General features: G+C 39.2%; 1 long non-coding RNA gene across 3 annotated transcripts; it reads right to left on the bottom strand.

Annotated features, from left to right (window-relative positions):
* Positions 1-4,899: 4,899 nt before the first annotated feature.
* On the bottom strand, positions 4,900-14,338 carry LOC309491692. Of its 3 annotated transcripts, XR_014203256.1 has the most exons (5): positions 14,220-14,338; positions 9,531-9,592; positions 9,293-9,449; positions 9,027-9,177; positions 4,900-4,964 (listed from the first exon to the last, which is right to left on the bottom strand). It is a non-coding gene; the product is annotated as an uncharacterized lncRNA (long non-coding RNA). The 3 variants fall into 3 exon arrangements; XR_014203257.1 differs by lacking the exons at positions 4,900-4,964; positions 9,027-9,177 and having other exon boundaries at positions 9,187-9,449; XR_014203258.1 differs by lacking the exons at positions 4,900-4,964; positions 9,027-9,177; positions 14,220-14,338 and adding an exon at positions 9,860-10,301 and having other exon boundaries at positions 9,187-9,449.
* Positions 14,339-14,754: the final 416 nt, after the last annotated feature.

The raw sequence follows: 14,754 nt of genomic DNA, 5'->3' as shown, positions 1-14,754 counted from the left end.
TAGAAAAATATACAAGACATTTGTGAGAAAATATTCTACAAGTGTGCAACTCTCATTGGATGAATTCACATACTGATTTGCAGATGAGCAAAATTTCTCCGTGACTTCACATTTCTTGATGCGGGGTGTAAATGCGTTTTGCACCATATTCACTGCAGCAACTGTAGCAAAAATGTGAGCGTATGAGTTTCTTAATTTGTGATTTGTAGAATAGGATTTGTGCACCTGCAATGAAGAATTTGAGAAGGTGTGACTGTTGTGTTGTGTTTGTGGAAGATAAAAAAAAGTCTACAAGTTTGCAACTCTTAAAACATTTCTCTCTGTGACTTCAAATTTACTGATACACATGTGTGGCTATTCTCTACAACTACAAATTCCACTGTCACGGGCGTTCAGTAGTTTTGCACCAAAAATACCTCCATAGTCTTGAGCTGAGACTCAGGGTGAGGGTACAGCGTCATTGCAGGGAGTCTTCAGGATCCTCTGAACCCGCTTTGTGCTTCTTGTGTTGAAAGAGAGATAAAGTAGACAAAAACAGGAGAAATTATACACAGTAGCAGTATATAACACAGTTGTTGTATTTAATATGATTCCCCATTTAGCCTATATGATTTATGTTTTGAAACTGCTTGCCTTTTTTAAACTTGAAGAAGGAGATCTTGTACTTCTAAAAGACAATCAGAGCCCTCGTAACAAGTGGCCTATGGCTCTTGTGTCCCAAGTATTTAAAGCACTGATGGGAGAGTACGCAAGGTTCAGTTGAAAGTTACTAAAAATGGATCCGGAAAGGAAGTAAAGTATCTCAGACCAATTACAGAGGTTGTTCTTCTGTTCCCTAAGGAAAATTAAGACTTAAATGAGACATCCTTAGGATGTCTGGTGGGGAGTGTTCTGCTTCTAGTTTAAATGTCACTCAACAATGTATTGTTTTGTATAGTTGTTTTAGTTCTGGCGCCCCCTGTGGGAAATATAAGTGATTCAACTTATATATTATAACTATTAACAAACAATAAAAAAATATTAAGTTGAACATATTTGTCAGTGAAATCATTCCTAATTTATCTGTAATATAAATACGATACTAAAATTGTTATTTATACAGAGATACTGTCATTCAGTTTTTTGAAGAATTTGCATTAAACTGAATGACACAAACTTCTACTTCAGCTTATATTGACGGCCATCCACTGGCCACCTATATTAAACAATGAGCTTGACCAGCAAAGTTAATCACAATTATTCACAACATCTACTTATTTTTCAAAAAATCTAACAATATAGGCTAAGTGTGTTGTGGCATTTCACTGAATGACATGCGTTTGTTACTCAGGTACACCCAAAAAGGGTCAAATTTGACAAGCTATAATAAATGATCTGGGGGTATTTTGAGCTGAAATGTCACAGACACATTCTGGGGACACCATAGATTTATATTACATCTTGTGAAAAGGGGCATAATATGTCACCTTTAAAGTAGACTTTACTTTTGTAAATTTAATTTGATGCTGTAGCCTTTTCCCCGTTATTATTTGATTCACGGGACTGGACACCAGTTATCTTGCCAAGAAAAATCTTTATTCTTATATTTAAGAATAAAGATTCTTAAGGTTGTAATACAACAACCTTTATGACAAAAATAAAGGTTGTTGTATTAGAAATTATATATATTTTTTAATAAATGCAGTTCTTTTTAACCTTTTATTCATCAAATATATTAGGCAGCAGAACTGTTTCCAACACTCATAATAAATCAGAATATTAGAATGATTTCTGGGGCTGTTTACACCTGGCCACTTCATGCGTTTTCTCAGATCGGATAGCTATCCGATCGTGAAAAGACCAGGGGCGCCTGTTTCAGAAAGGAGGTTAAGTGAAAACTCAGAGTATGTTAACCCTGAAATGAGGGAAACTCTGGGTTTTCTGTTTCAGAATGGGAGGTATGTTAAACCTGAGAAAGCAGAGTAAGTCAAGCCCGTTTCTGAAAGAGAGGTAACTTATACTCAGAGTCAGTTACCATGGTAACTTACTCTGTGAACCTAACCTGGCCGGGAGCAGGTTTTCTTCGGTAAACCCAGAGTTTCTTTCGGTCTCCTCCCCTTTTTTAAAGAGGAAGTGGTGTTTAAACACCTCATTCATTCTTTCAGTACATTTTTATTAATAAAATTAATCTTTAATTAATAAATACAATATTGCTATTTTTACTGTTTTTTTTTTTTTTTTCAATTTTTTAAATAAGATGAAGTCTATTAACTCCTTAACTGGCAACTGAATATACAGTAGTAGATTAGAGTTACATAATGTAGTTCTAAACAAATTCTACAGAATTAAACTGTGGCATTTACTGAAAATCACTGAACTCTGTTCATCTGTGCAACAGAAGTTGATGGACCGTCCTCCTGCTGTTCTTCCACTTTGGGGGCGGGGGGGAGAGATAAGACTACCCATTTATACTTAGCTTTAAACTTAGATTCTACTCCACATAAAAATGTGAAAAAATCTGAATGTGTAGATTGTTTGATGTGACACATAACATTATCCCCATCGTCCTGTGAAGATGAGTACACTTTATAACACTATTTGTCATAATTTCTGGTGTATTGAGTAGGCTACTTACAACTGCCTGCAGGTTTTGTTGGGACAGGAGGCTCCAAAAGACAGATATTACCATCGGAATCTGTTGGGACCAACAAAAAACCCAACCCAAAGTAAAATAAATGGAAATATCAAAAATAGCCTATATAAGAAATAACACATATGTAAACCTCTTACATTTTATGAAGGCCCTTGGATCTTCGGGAGTGACTGGCTCTGAAGTCCCTCCAGGAATTCCCCCAGCCAAAAATGCTGCTGCACTGCTAGACACTGGGATGCTATTTAGTTATTTAATATGTCAAATATTTGTAAATTCAGGTAGCCCTACACCCATGATATGCTCAAACCTTACCTGATTGAATTATGTTCTTATATTTAATTTTCAGCTGCTGCCATGTTCTTTTTAATACCTGCAGGATTGCACCCATGAAAATTAAAATTAGGTTGAATAACATACTGTTCTTCCAGTTTCACCTCTGATATTATAACAGTTGGGTAAGTTACTCTAAAATAGTTATTAATTACTAACTACAAATGACATCTTCAACCGTGTAATTAGATTCATGTAATAATGACTATCTTTAGAAAGTATTGGTCTACTTATTAATAAATCCCATATCAACCTCAACCACTTGAACAATACAAGGAGAGACAAGAAACTGCACTTTTAATGCTTTCAAATAAACAATATACAATTGCATGGATTATTCTTGAATTGACCAAAGTGTGTAGAGGGAGAAGGTTACATAAAAAATATACCTTTTAAAAATGTATGTTAAATATACAGAATTGTTCTATAGTCTAATGCAATTGCATCAGATTTTACTTCAAATTACAGAAGAATTAAGAGTAATCCCTTTAAATAAATGACAGTATTTAGATGACTTGGTAATTAATTACACCCAACACTGTATAACTAATTAAAATGTAAACATACGCATTGACTCGAGCAACTATTTTCTCCCTAGCTAACTCTAGTTGTCCTTCGCTGCTGCAGCCGATATTAAAAAAAATTATAATATGTCTTCGTACGCTTGCAGAAGCTGGTGAGAAATATGCAGACCTCTTTTTGTCTGGCGCTGTTACCATGGTGACTCATAATATCTGCACTCCATTGATAATGGCTTTTTATAGTGGTGGTGCACGCGCTTAACTCAGAGTCAGTCAACTCAGAGTTGATTGAACTAACTCATTTCCGCTGTTCTGTAACCGAAAACTCAGAGTTTCCCATCTCAGGGTAAGTCAACTCAGTTGAACCTCCTTTCTGAAACAGGCCCCAGGGGCCCGTTCTTCGTACGTCGCTAACTCAGTTAGCTGGATTTGATTGTTGGAGATTTGGCATGATCTTGGATTGTTTGGTTCTTCGACGCTCATCCTGGACTTGCTGTCATAGCAACAGGTGCCCAAGCTTAAACCTGCTCGGGAGCAGGCTTATTTCATGTTAACAGGATTAGATCCCGGCTTTATAAGCGGAGGTGATACGGGAAGTCTTTCGCAGCCATGTCTTGTCCGTTTTTACGACAAGAACCTGTCGCTGAAGGTGGTCTCACGCTGCACAATCCACTGCCGCTTTCTGAGCATGCAGCCTGACATCAAACAATTCACCATTTACCTTGGAGAAGCGAGTCCAGAATATATCAAATAATACAAAAAGTAATGTAATCAAAAAGTATGCAGTTGACTGATTAAAAATATCTTAGATGGTGTGTGACTCCATGTCCTACATCACAAATGTGGAAGCAAAATGGCCTGGTTCTGTGCATGACTCCAGGATTTTCAGAGAGTCACATTTATGCACATTATTTGAACGTGGTAAGGAAATATTTAATATCAAGCTCACTGTATTACATACATTTATTCTGAGCCTAAAAAAACTGCATTTTTCCAGGTGCTTACGACGGGATCCTGCTTGGTGATAGGGGCTATACCTGCAGGCAGTATTTCATGACGCCATTCCCTGACCCAAACCCCGGACCACAAACCCGTTTCAATGCAGCTCTAGCCAGGACAAGGGCACGCATTGAAATGACCTTTGGGCAACTAAAGGAAAGATTTCAGTGTCTGAGGGTTGCACCTGACAGGGCCTGTGACATTATTGTTGCATGTGCCATACTCCACAATAGTGCCACCATCAGAAAGGAGAGGACCCCTGTGGTGGAGGTGCAGCCTGATGATGACCTCCAGCCAGTGCACTTGGACCAACCTAGTGGCAGAGCTGCACGGGACAGAATTGTGGAACACCATTTTTTTTTATTTTTTTTTTAAACAAAAACCTTCATTAAATGAATAGAAGACAAGACAACATGCTTAGTTCCTTGAGTTTTATTTCAATTATTCTTTGTCAAGAAAAGCCAATGATGGTCATCTTTTGCCTGCAATAAGATATATTGTTATCCAAGGTCAGCAATAGTACTCTGTGTGAAATAGTGTATTTAGCACTTACTCTTGAATGATTGATTGATTATTTCGGTATTAATGAGTCTACTCCTCCTGGAAACTGTTATAAGCATGAGCCCCGTCTGATTGGCCGTGGCAGAGGTGTTGCAACCATTTATAAAGATATTCTAAATGTTACTCAGAAAACGGGTTATAAGTTTATTTCATTTGAAGTACTTGTACTAAATGTTACGCTCTTAGATGTTAGAAAAACATCCCTATTATCTCTAGCCTTGGCTACCGTAGTCACTGATCACTACATGGTAACTTGCATATTACGTACTGCTGTAATATGTCATGCGGCGTCGCGTTATCAACCAGGCAGAACAATCCTCCCATCCACCATAGATAACTTCTCAAATTGCTTATCTAATCTGTCTCAGCTGCTGCCTGAACCCAAACAAACAGATGAACTAGAAGAACTAACTAGCACTATGAGCACCATTCTCTCTAGAACATTGGATGTGGTTGCACCTATTAAATTAAAAAAGGTCAGAGAGAAAAATAAAGCACCATGGTATAACAATACTACGCATGTTTTAAAGAGAGAAACCCGTATTTTAGAGCGTAAATGGAAACAAACTAATTTAGAGGTCTTTAGAATCGCGTGGAAAGACAGTATGTCGCGTTATAAAAAGGCCCTAAAAGCTGCCAGGGCTGAGCACCTCCGCAAACTAATAGAAAACAACCAAAACAATCCAAGGTTTCTATTTAACACCGTGGCTAGACTAACAAATAAACAGACGTCACCCGAACAAAATATCCCGTTACAGTTCAGTAGTAATGATTTCATGAACTTCTTCACTGAGAAAATAGAAAGCATCAGAACCACAATTATAAACGTTCAATCTTCAATCGCGCCTTATAATTCAGCTTCAATTATCACCCCGAAAGAACAATTACAGTGCTTTACAACTATAGAACAAAAAGAGTTAAATAAACTTATCACTTCATCTAAAACAACAACATGTTTATTAGATCCTATACCAACTAAACTACTGAAAGAAGTGTTACCTGTAGTGGAAGAGCCTCTCCTCAATATTATTAACTCATCTTTATCTTTAGGTCATGTTCCAAGAACATTTAAACTGGCAGTTATAAAACCTCTCATTAAGAAACCACAATTAGATCATAATAATCTAGCAAATTATAGACCCATTTCAAATCTTCCATTTATGTCTAAAATATTAGAAAAAGTGGTGTCCGCTCAACTGGGCTCTTTCTTGCAACAAAATGATATCTATGAAAAGTTTCAGTCTGGATTCAGACCGCATCATAGCACTGAAACTGCGCTCGTTAAAATCACAAATGATTTACTTTTAGCTTCTGACCAAGGCTGTATCTCAATACTAGTTTTACTTGATCTTAGTGCTGCGTTCGATACTATAGATCACACAATACTCTTAGATCGACTACAAAATGATACTGGTGTTCAAGGACAAGCACTAAGCTGGTTCAAATCATACCTATCTGACGGCTACCATTTTGTCTATTTAAATGGAGAAAAATCGATCATAACTCCAGTAAACTATGGAGTGCCGCAGGGATCTGTATTAGGCCCTCTGTTATTTTCAATATATATGATGCCACTTGGAAATATTATAAGGAAACATGGGATTAGTTTCCATTGTTATGCTGATGACACTCAAATATATATTTCATCACGGCCGGATGAAAACGCTACATTTTCCAAATTGACAGAGTGTGTTAAAGATAGGGTTGGGCATCGTTTTGATTTGAACGATTCTGATTCCGATTCCGATTCTTCATTTCGATTTCGGTTCTTTTCGATTCTCGATTCCAATTCTTTGAGGGGTGGAGTCAAAACCTGTCACAGGCTCATTTCACAGAGGAACATTTTATTTTGATTTAGTTTTAGTTTTGGGAGCTGCAGCCCACGTGGGAGAAAATTAGGAATGCCTCTGCACCAGACCAAAAAACAGATTTATGCAGAACTTGCACCCTGGTCTGGACTCTCTGGACATAACTAACTCAATGTATAAAAGCTCACTTTAAAACACCATTGATTTGTATCATATTCCGGTCGCGGTTTAAAATGGTTTTAAGTTAAAAAAAAAAGATGTTGAAATATGTTATATTTAGCATTTTATATGCAGCTAATAGCTACCTTGCTTAACACGTATACTATAAACATTCTCTATTCATTTAAAAAAAAATACCTCATATCACGTTGGTCCACGTGAGATGATTGACAGCTGTACAGCGAATGAGAGAGCGCTGATATCATAAACTGACGCGAATCATTTTACAAACATGTGATGATAAATCATTATTTCTCCAAATATGCGCACCATTGAATTAAGAGCCCTGGCGGATGCTGTTTATTGCATGTATGTGAACACAAATAAACCGGAGAAGACGTGAATGACGCTTTATGAGTGATGATTTCTATTCAAAATAAAAAACATTACAGATTAATTATTTTGCACTCGATCCTGGCAACGTTACTAACGTTGGTCGCGCAGGGTTGCCTGAGGAGGACGAGACAGTGGACCAGCGCGCAGAGACAGTGGACATATGTCGAACACGCTACACTCCTTGTAAATTTTGTACACCATGCAGGCGTAACGTTAGGTGTTTAGTCATATTTGTAGCGCGTTGACGTGCACTCTGCCGACCCAGGCTTTTTTAAGGTGAAATAAAGCCACACTTTTGAGCGCCGCTTACCGTGCTCCATGCCTGCAACAGAACAAGCGGGCGCGGCAAGCACTTCCGGAAATCCAGTGGCCACTATGGAAACCAAAACTTGCGCGTTTGGAACCGATGATCGGAATCGAAAACAAATTTTCTAAACGATTCCAATGGCATCGTTATTTTTTAAACGGTTCCCAGTTGGAACCGGTTCTCGATGCCCAACCCTAGTTAAAGATATAAAAGATTGGATGACGCGTAATTTTCTTTTATTAAATCCAGACAAGACAGAGGTAATACTTATCGGTTCAAAAAACCGCCCACAAAACCTCGCACAATACAACTTTAACATCATAGGATGTCCTGTTACTTTATCCTCTACAGTAAAAGACCTGGGTGTTATACTCGATTGCAACCTGTCTTTTGAAAATCATATTTCATATGTTACAAAAACAGCCTTTTTCCACCTTAGAAACATTGCTAAGCTACGTAATATGCTATCAGTTTCTGATGCAGAAAAGTTAGTTCATGCATTCATGACCTCGAGACTGGATTACTGTAATGCTTTATTAGCTGGTTGTCCTGCATCCTCAATAAACAAGCTACAGTTAGTCCAAAATGCCGCCGCTAGAGTTCTTAGGAGATCAAGAAAATATGATCATATAACACCGATTTTATCATCACTGCATTGGTTACCTATAAAGTTCCGTATTAATTACAAGGTATTGCTACTGACTTATAAAGCCCTAAACGGCTTAGCTCCAGTCTATTTAACGGATCTTCTATCGCCCTATAATCCATCGCGCTCTTTAAGATCACTAAATTCAAGGCTTTTGGTCATACCTAGGATATCCAGAACCACCAAAGGAGGGAGAGCATTTTCACATTTGGCTCCAAAACTCTGGAATAGTCTTCCTGATACTGTTCGTTGCTCAGACTCGCTCTCCCAGTTTAAAACTAGATTAAAGTCGCATCTCTTCAGCCAGGCATTCATATAATCCTACAGTTCAAACTACAATCCGGCCTCTATCCAATGCCAGAGGAGAACTGGCCCCCGACTGAGCCTGGGTTCTCCCAAGGTTTTTTTTTCTCCATTAAGGCACCTGATGGAGTTTTAGGACACCATTAGGTCACTTGATGGAGTTTTTCGGTTCCTTGCCACTGTTGCCTTTGGCTTGCTCAGTTGGGGATATTTTGGGGATATTTAATTTAATTTTATCAATCAATAAATTCCTCTTGAAACAAACTTTGTTGTATTATTTTAATTTAATACTGTGAAGCTGCTTTGATGCAATCTGTATTGTGAAAAGCGCTATACAAATAAACTTGACTTGACTTGACTTGACTCTGAAGTTCCTTTTGAAGCAACTCAATCTCTAGTGCCATTTTTTTCTTCTTTAAGGTGTCAAGTTCTATTTCTCCCCTTCATTTTTCGTTTTTTTCAGGTCAAAATACTAAATTTTCTGTTGTAGATTCCGTTTATATACGGATATCACCCTGTGCCATGTTTGGATAAAAAGAATAAAAAAATAAAATAAAATAAAAAAGAACTGTCAACACAAGCCTCATGCAACAAAAATAAAAAGTACAAGTAGGTTACTACACTGCCCACCTCTGTATCACTTTGTGCAGTAGGCCTTTCCTCCTGCAACTCATATTGCAGTCAGAAATAATATGTACACAAGTTACTATAAATTAAGTAAAGTTATTTATGCACTTACAAGTACTTCCTCCAAAGGACAGTCATCTGAGAGGGTTTCTTCACTGTCCTGTGCAATGGAAAGAAATGGGCATTACAAAGTGTTGCACTTTCTTCCCTTTTGATGTAAAGTTAGAAAAAGTCCACTTACTGCACATATTTCAGCCACTACTTTCTTGGGAACAGGTACAAGTGTTGGTGTATTATGTAAAACTGCACAAAAGAGGAAACACAATGGCATTACAATGAACTACACTATATGAACAAATGTGATCAGTAACTCATGGCAAAATATTCTTACATTAAGTTCAGCAGTTTTCACCTTCACAAGTCAAAGCAATTGATCACTACTCAATATTTAACAGTTGAAATTACTGTTCCAGCCATTTGGATTATATAGGCCTACTTAATTTAATGCGGCAAAAAATATATATATATATATATTTTACAGTGTAGCAAGATCATTTAAAGCTCATTTACCAGTAATGAAGGTGTTGCTGCTACTGGTTCCTGGCTGTTGGTCTGAGGAAGAGCTGCCCCCAGGGATGCCCTCCACAATGGGTCGGTTCACATTTAACCCCAGGGCCAGCTCTACTGCTGGGGTATAATGTGGTATAATGTGAGGGAGCAGGACCACCACCTGTTTTTTTTTTTCAGCTCAGCCTTTTTCTTGGTTGCTGTTATAAAGAGACAAACACATTTAACGGTGCTTTTCTTTTGTAAAAGAGACAAAGAACCGTAGAAGTAGAAAAGATTACCATTTTGAAGAATATTCTTGTACTTCACTTTTACTTGTTCCCATGTTCTAGTGCAGTGTTCTTCAACCCTGCTCCTGGAGGACCCCCAACACTGCACGTTTTCTTTGTCTCCCTAATCAAACACACCGGATTCAATTCATCAACTCATCATCACATGGGTTAATGAGCTGATGAGTTGAATCAGGTATGTGTGATTAGGGAGACAAAGAAAACGTGCAGTGTTGGGGGTCCTCCAGGAGCAGGGTTGAAGAACACTGTTCTAGTGGGTCCTGAGGTGGCTCTGACATTAAGCAATTATGAAATGATTAAAATACAAGAATATACACTGTAATAAGTGATATAACCATAACATGGAACACTTACGCATTTCATTTGTCTGCTACTTTTTGCCAGCCCTCTCTCCTGGCTTTTGCACACTTTGAGGTGTTCCCTGGCGTTTTAATTAAGGTTTCATATTCTGCATAACCTTCAATAACTCTTGCTCTGCTGCGGAGAAAAACTGTGCGCGCTCTTTGGCCATGGTGAGCAGCCAATAGCAGCGTTGCTGATCAATGTTTCTACTATCGATACATATCCCCTTTTAAACCAGCGCATGAACGCGCAGTTATCTCAGATAACTCAATCCAGCTATACTAATCATAACTGGCAGGTGTGTTCAAAGAAACGAATTAGTCAGATCATGATTAGGCCGATGATATCACCTTGGATGTCTCATAATTTGATCTTGGATGTTTCAAGCAACGTACGAAGAACGGGCCCCAGTTGCTATGACAGCAAGTCCAGGATGAGCGTCGAAGAACTCAGTTAGCTGGATTTGATTGTTGGCGATTTGGCATGATCTTGGATTGTTTGGGTCTTCGACGCTCATCCTGGACTTGCTGTCATAGCAACTGGGGCCCGTTCTTCGTACGTTGCTTAAAACATCTGAGATCAAACGAGACATCCAAGATGATATCATCGTGCTAATCATGATCTGACTAATTTGGTTCTTCGAACACACCTGCCGGATATGATTAGTATAGCTGGATTGAGTTAGTGAGATAATTGCGCGTTCACGCGCTGGTTTAAAAGGGGATATGTATCGATAGTAGAAACATTGATCAGCAACGCTGCTATTGGCTGCTCACCATGGCCAAAGAGCGCGCTCAGTTTTTCAACGCAGCAGAGCAGCAATTTTTACTGGAAGGGTATGCAGAGTTTGAAAAAATAATTAAAACGCCAGGGAACACTGGGAATCAAAGTGTGCAAAAGCCAGGAGAGAGGGCTGGCAAAAAGTAACAGACAAATTAAATGCGCAAGTGTTCCATGTTATGGGTATATCACTTATTACAGTATATATTCTTGTATTTGAATAATTTCATAATTGCTTAATGTCAGAGCCACCTCAGGACCCACTAGGACATGGGAACAAGTAAAAGTGAAGTACAAGAATATTCTTCAAACTGGTAATCTTTTCTACTTCTACTGATTAGTCTCTTTTAGCAAAGACATTTTAAATGATGTGTTTGTCTGTTTATGGTTATCTGCAACCAAGAAAAAGGCGGAGCAGAAAAAAACAGGTGGTGGTCCTGCACCCCCACGTTATACCCCGGCAGAAGAGCTGGCCCTTGGGCTAAATGAGAACCGACCCATTGTGGAGGGCATCCCTGGGGGCAGCTCTTCCTTAAGGCCTATTTATACTTCTGCGTCGGACCTACGCCGGAGCCTCTACGCTGTAGGCAACGCGTTGGTTTTAATTTATACTTCTGCGTCGTTGTCCGCGTTGACGTGCAATTACTCATGCAGAGGGACCATGTGAAACCCGAGGGAGGGGTTCTAGCAGACCAATCACAGCGCTTGCGTCCGCGTAGAATTGACGCGTTGTTACATTTTTGGAGAGGTGCGCATCAGGGTACGCCAAAGGGTACGCGCGCTAAGCACAGCCTACGACGTAGCTACGGCGTAAGTTCGACGCAGAAGTATAAATAGGCCTTTAGACCTAAAGCCAGGGACCAGTAACAGCAACACCTTAATTACAGGTAAATGAGTTTTAAATCATCTTGCTACACTGTAAATAATTTGTTGCTGCATTAAATTAAGTATGTCTATAATCCAAATGGCTGGTACAGTATCAGCTCCGCTTATGAAGCCGGGATCTAATCCTGTTAACATGAAATAAGCTTGCGCACCTGTTGCTATGACAGCAAGTCCAGGAGGAGCGTCGAAGAACCAAACAATCCCAGATTATGCCAAATCGCCAATAATCAAATCCAGCTAACTGAGTTAGCGACGTACGAAGAACGGGCCCCAGGTGCGCAAGCTTAAACCTGCTCGGGAGCAGGCTTATTTCATGTTAACAGGATTAGACTGCGGCTTCATAAGCGGAGCTGATACGGGAAGTCCAGCGCTTATGAAGCCGGGATCTAATCCTTTTAACATGAAATAAGCTTGCGCACCTGTTGCTATGACAGCAAGTCCAGGATGAGCGTCGAAGAACCAAACAATCCCAGATCATGCCAAATCGCCAATAATCAAATCCAGCTAACTGAGTTAGCGACGTACGAAGAACGGGCCCTGAGGTACGAAGAACTGAGATTTTGCGTTACAATAGTGCACTTTCTGAGATATATATTTTTTCTCGTGACTGGTGAGATTGTCGTTTACATGATTAATTTGTTGGAAACGCACACTTATTTTCGACTTGTCGGAGTCGGGCTTTAACTACAGCACAAACTGTTTGCATTGCCTTAAGATTATTTGCGAGTGGCTCTTTCCTTTACACTATTGGAGATGCGGAGAACTTGATGGAAAGTGCTGTCTGTCGTGTCATTCGGAGTTTACCTGGCGCTTTTAGGTTTATAAAAACAGTTTTAGGTTTTTTTGTGGCATTTCCAAGCCACTTAAAGGAGCTGTATGTAGTTTTCAGCGGCCTCTAGCGGTGATGTTTCAGATTGCAACCAATAAGTTGACAAGCGCGTGCTCTTGCGCGTGCTCGAATTTATGAGCGAGCACTGTGGATACCGGCCAGACTGAGACGCGTCATGCAACACACCAGAGAGAGCATCCCACAACATGCTAGAAACTCAGGTAAACTCCCACTGCAACGTTACAATAATAGGCTACTTTTATCAGCTTGACGTTGAACTAATGCTCCATGCTCGTACCATGATAAGAATGGAACCCTATCAACCGTGCCGAATTTTGCCACTGCAAGCACTACTTCACATTTTCTTCAGGAAATGTATACATTCTAGGTTTGTAGATAAGGTCTCTCCATGATTCAAACGCCCTGCCGATGTTGATCCGTGTTTTTTCACCCGAAGTTCATCCGATTCACGTCTGGCCTTTAATACGAGCTTCAGCAGAAAGAAAAAAACGTTTTATTGTTTTTTTTATCAATATGTGGAGTTTGTGTTGGAGTCTGTGTTGTGCTGGGAGCAGGTCGTTTCTTAGTGTTATCAGACATGTCATAAGTTGCATAAGTCATAAGTCCATGTCATAAGTTGCAGTGTCGTCGCTGTTGAGTGCAAAATCAGTAGGCTAGACGAGGCGAGAGGCTCGGGATGCAGCAGGTGACGTCACTGGATTTCGCGGTAAATCCGACCCGGCACCTTCACATAAACATAAGAATACTTGCTTTCAGAGGTAATAGCAAAACCCGAAAAGTGGATCATTTTAATGTGATATTACAACCCCTTCACACACAGGCAATAAAAAAAGGATTCGTTTTAGTAGAAAAGCTACATACAGCACCTTTAAGACCCAATGTTGTAAAGCAGTTTTTTTTTTAAGCAGTTTTTTTTAGGCTATCATAATTTTTTATGAAGATCATGCATTCATGACCATGCCGATTACAGTATATGTTACTCAGGCTTCACTAACGTGATTGGTACCATAGACTATAGGCTAGACCAGGGGTCGGCAACCTAAGGCACGCGTGCCAAATGCGACTCTGATACTTTCCAGACAAGTTACATACTCTCCTGTCACTTGTTTCAAGAGCTTCACTTGGTCAAAAACCAAGTGATAACCTGTACAATGTAAAATTGTCAACATCAAATTATGAACTACATATTACAGCATTGTTTCAATACAAGACATACCAATGGACTCGCGCAGCTTTCTGTCTTCTTTGGGCACCAGATGTTCCTTCCTCACCCGAAACAAAGGACTTATTCGATTAGCTTGCGTTGATATAAGGACTGGTCTTCCTTCTCTGCTGTAAAACAAGAAAGTCTCGACTTACTCTATGTGCAATTACTATTGTTCTTGAAACATAAATTAAGACAGTTATAAATAAGTTAATTTACCATACGATTCAAGTCAAGTCAAGTCAAGTCAAGTTTATTTGTATAGCGCTTTTCACAATACAGATTGTATCTAAGCAGCTTCACAGTATTAAATTAAAATAATACAACAATGTTTGTTTCAAGAGGAATTTATTGATTGATCAAATTAAATTAAATATCCCCAAAATATCCCCAACTGAGCAAGCCAAAGGCAACAGTGGCAAGGAACCGAAAAACTCCATCAAGTGACCTAATGGTGTCCTAAAACTCCATCAGGTGACCTAATGGAGAAAAAAAACCTTGGGAGAACCCAGGCTCAGTCGGGGGCCAGTTCTCCTCTGGCATTTAT

The sequence above is a fragment of the Leuciscus leuciscus genome, assembly GCF_965113295.1.
Source record: "Leuciscus leuciscus genome assembly, contig: HAP1_SCAFFOLD_438, whole genome shotgun sequence".
In the NCBI taxonomy this organism is placed as follows: domain Eukaryota; kingdom Metazoa; phylum Chordata; class Actinopteri; order Cypriniformes; family Leuciscidae; genus Leuciscus; species Leuciscus leuciscus.
The sequence above is the reverse complement of the archived record's forward strand: the minus strand, read 5'-3'. Positions and strand labels throughout refer to the sequence as shown.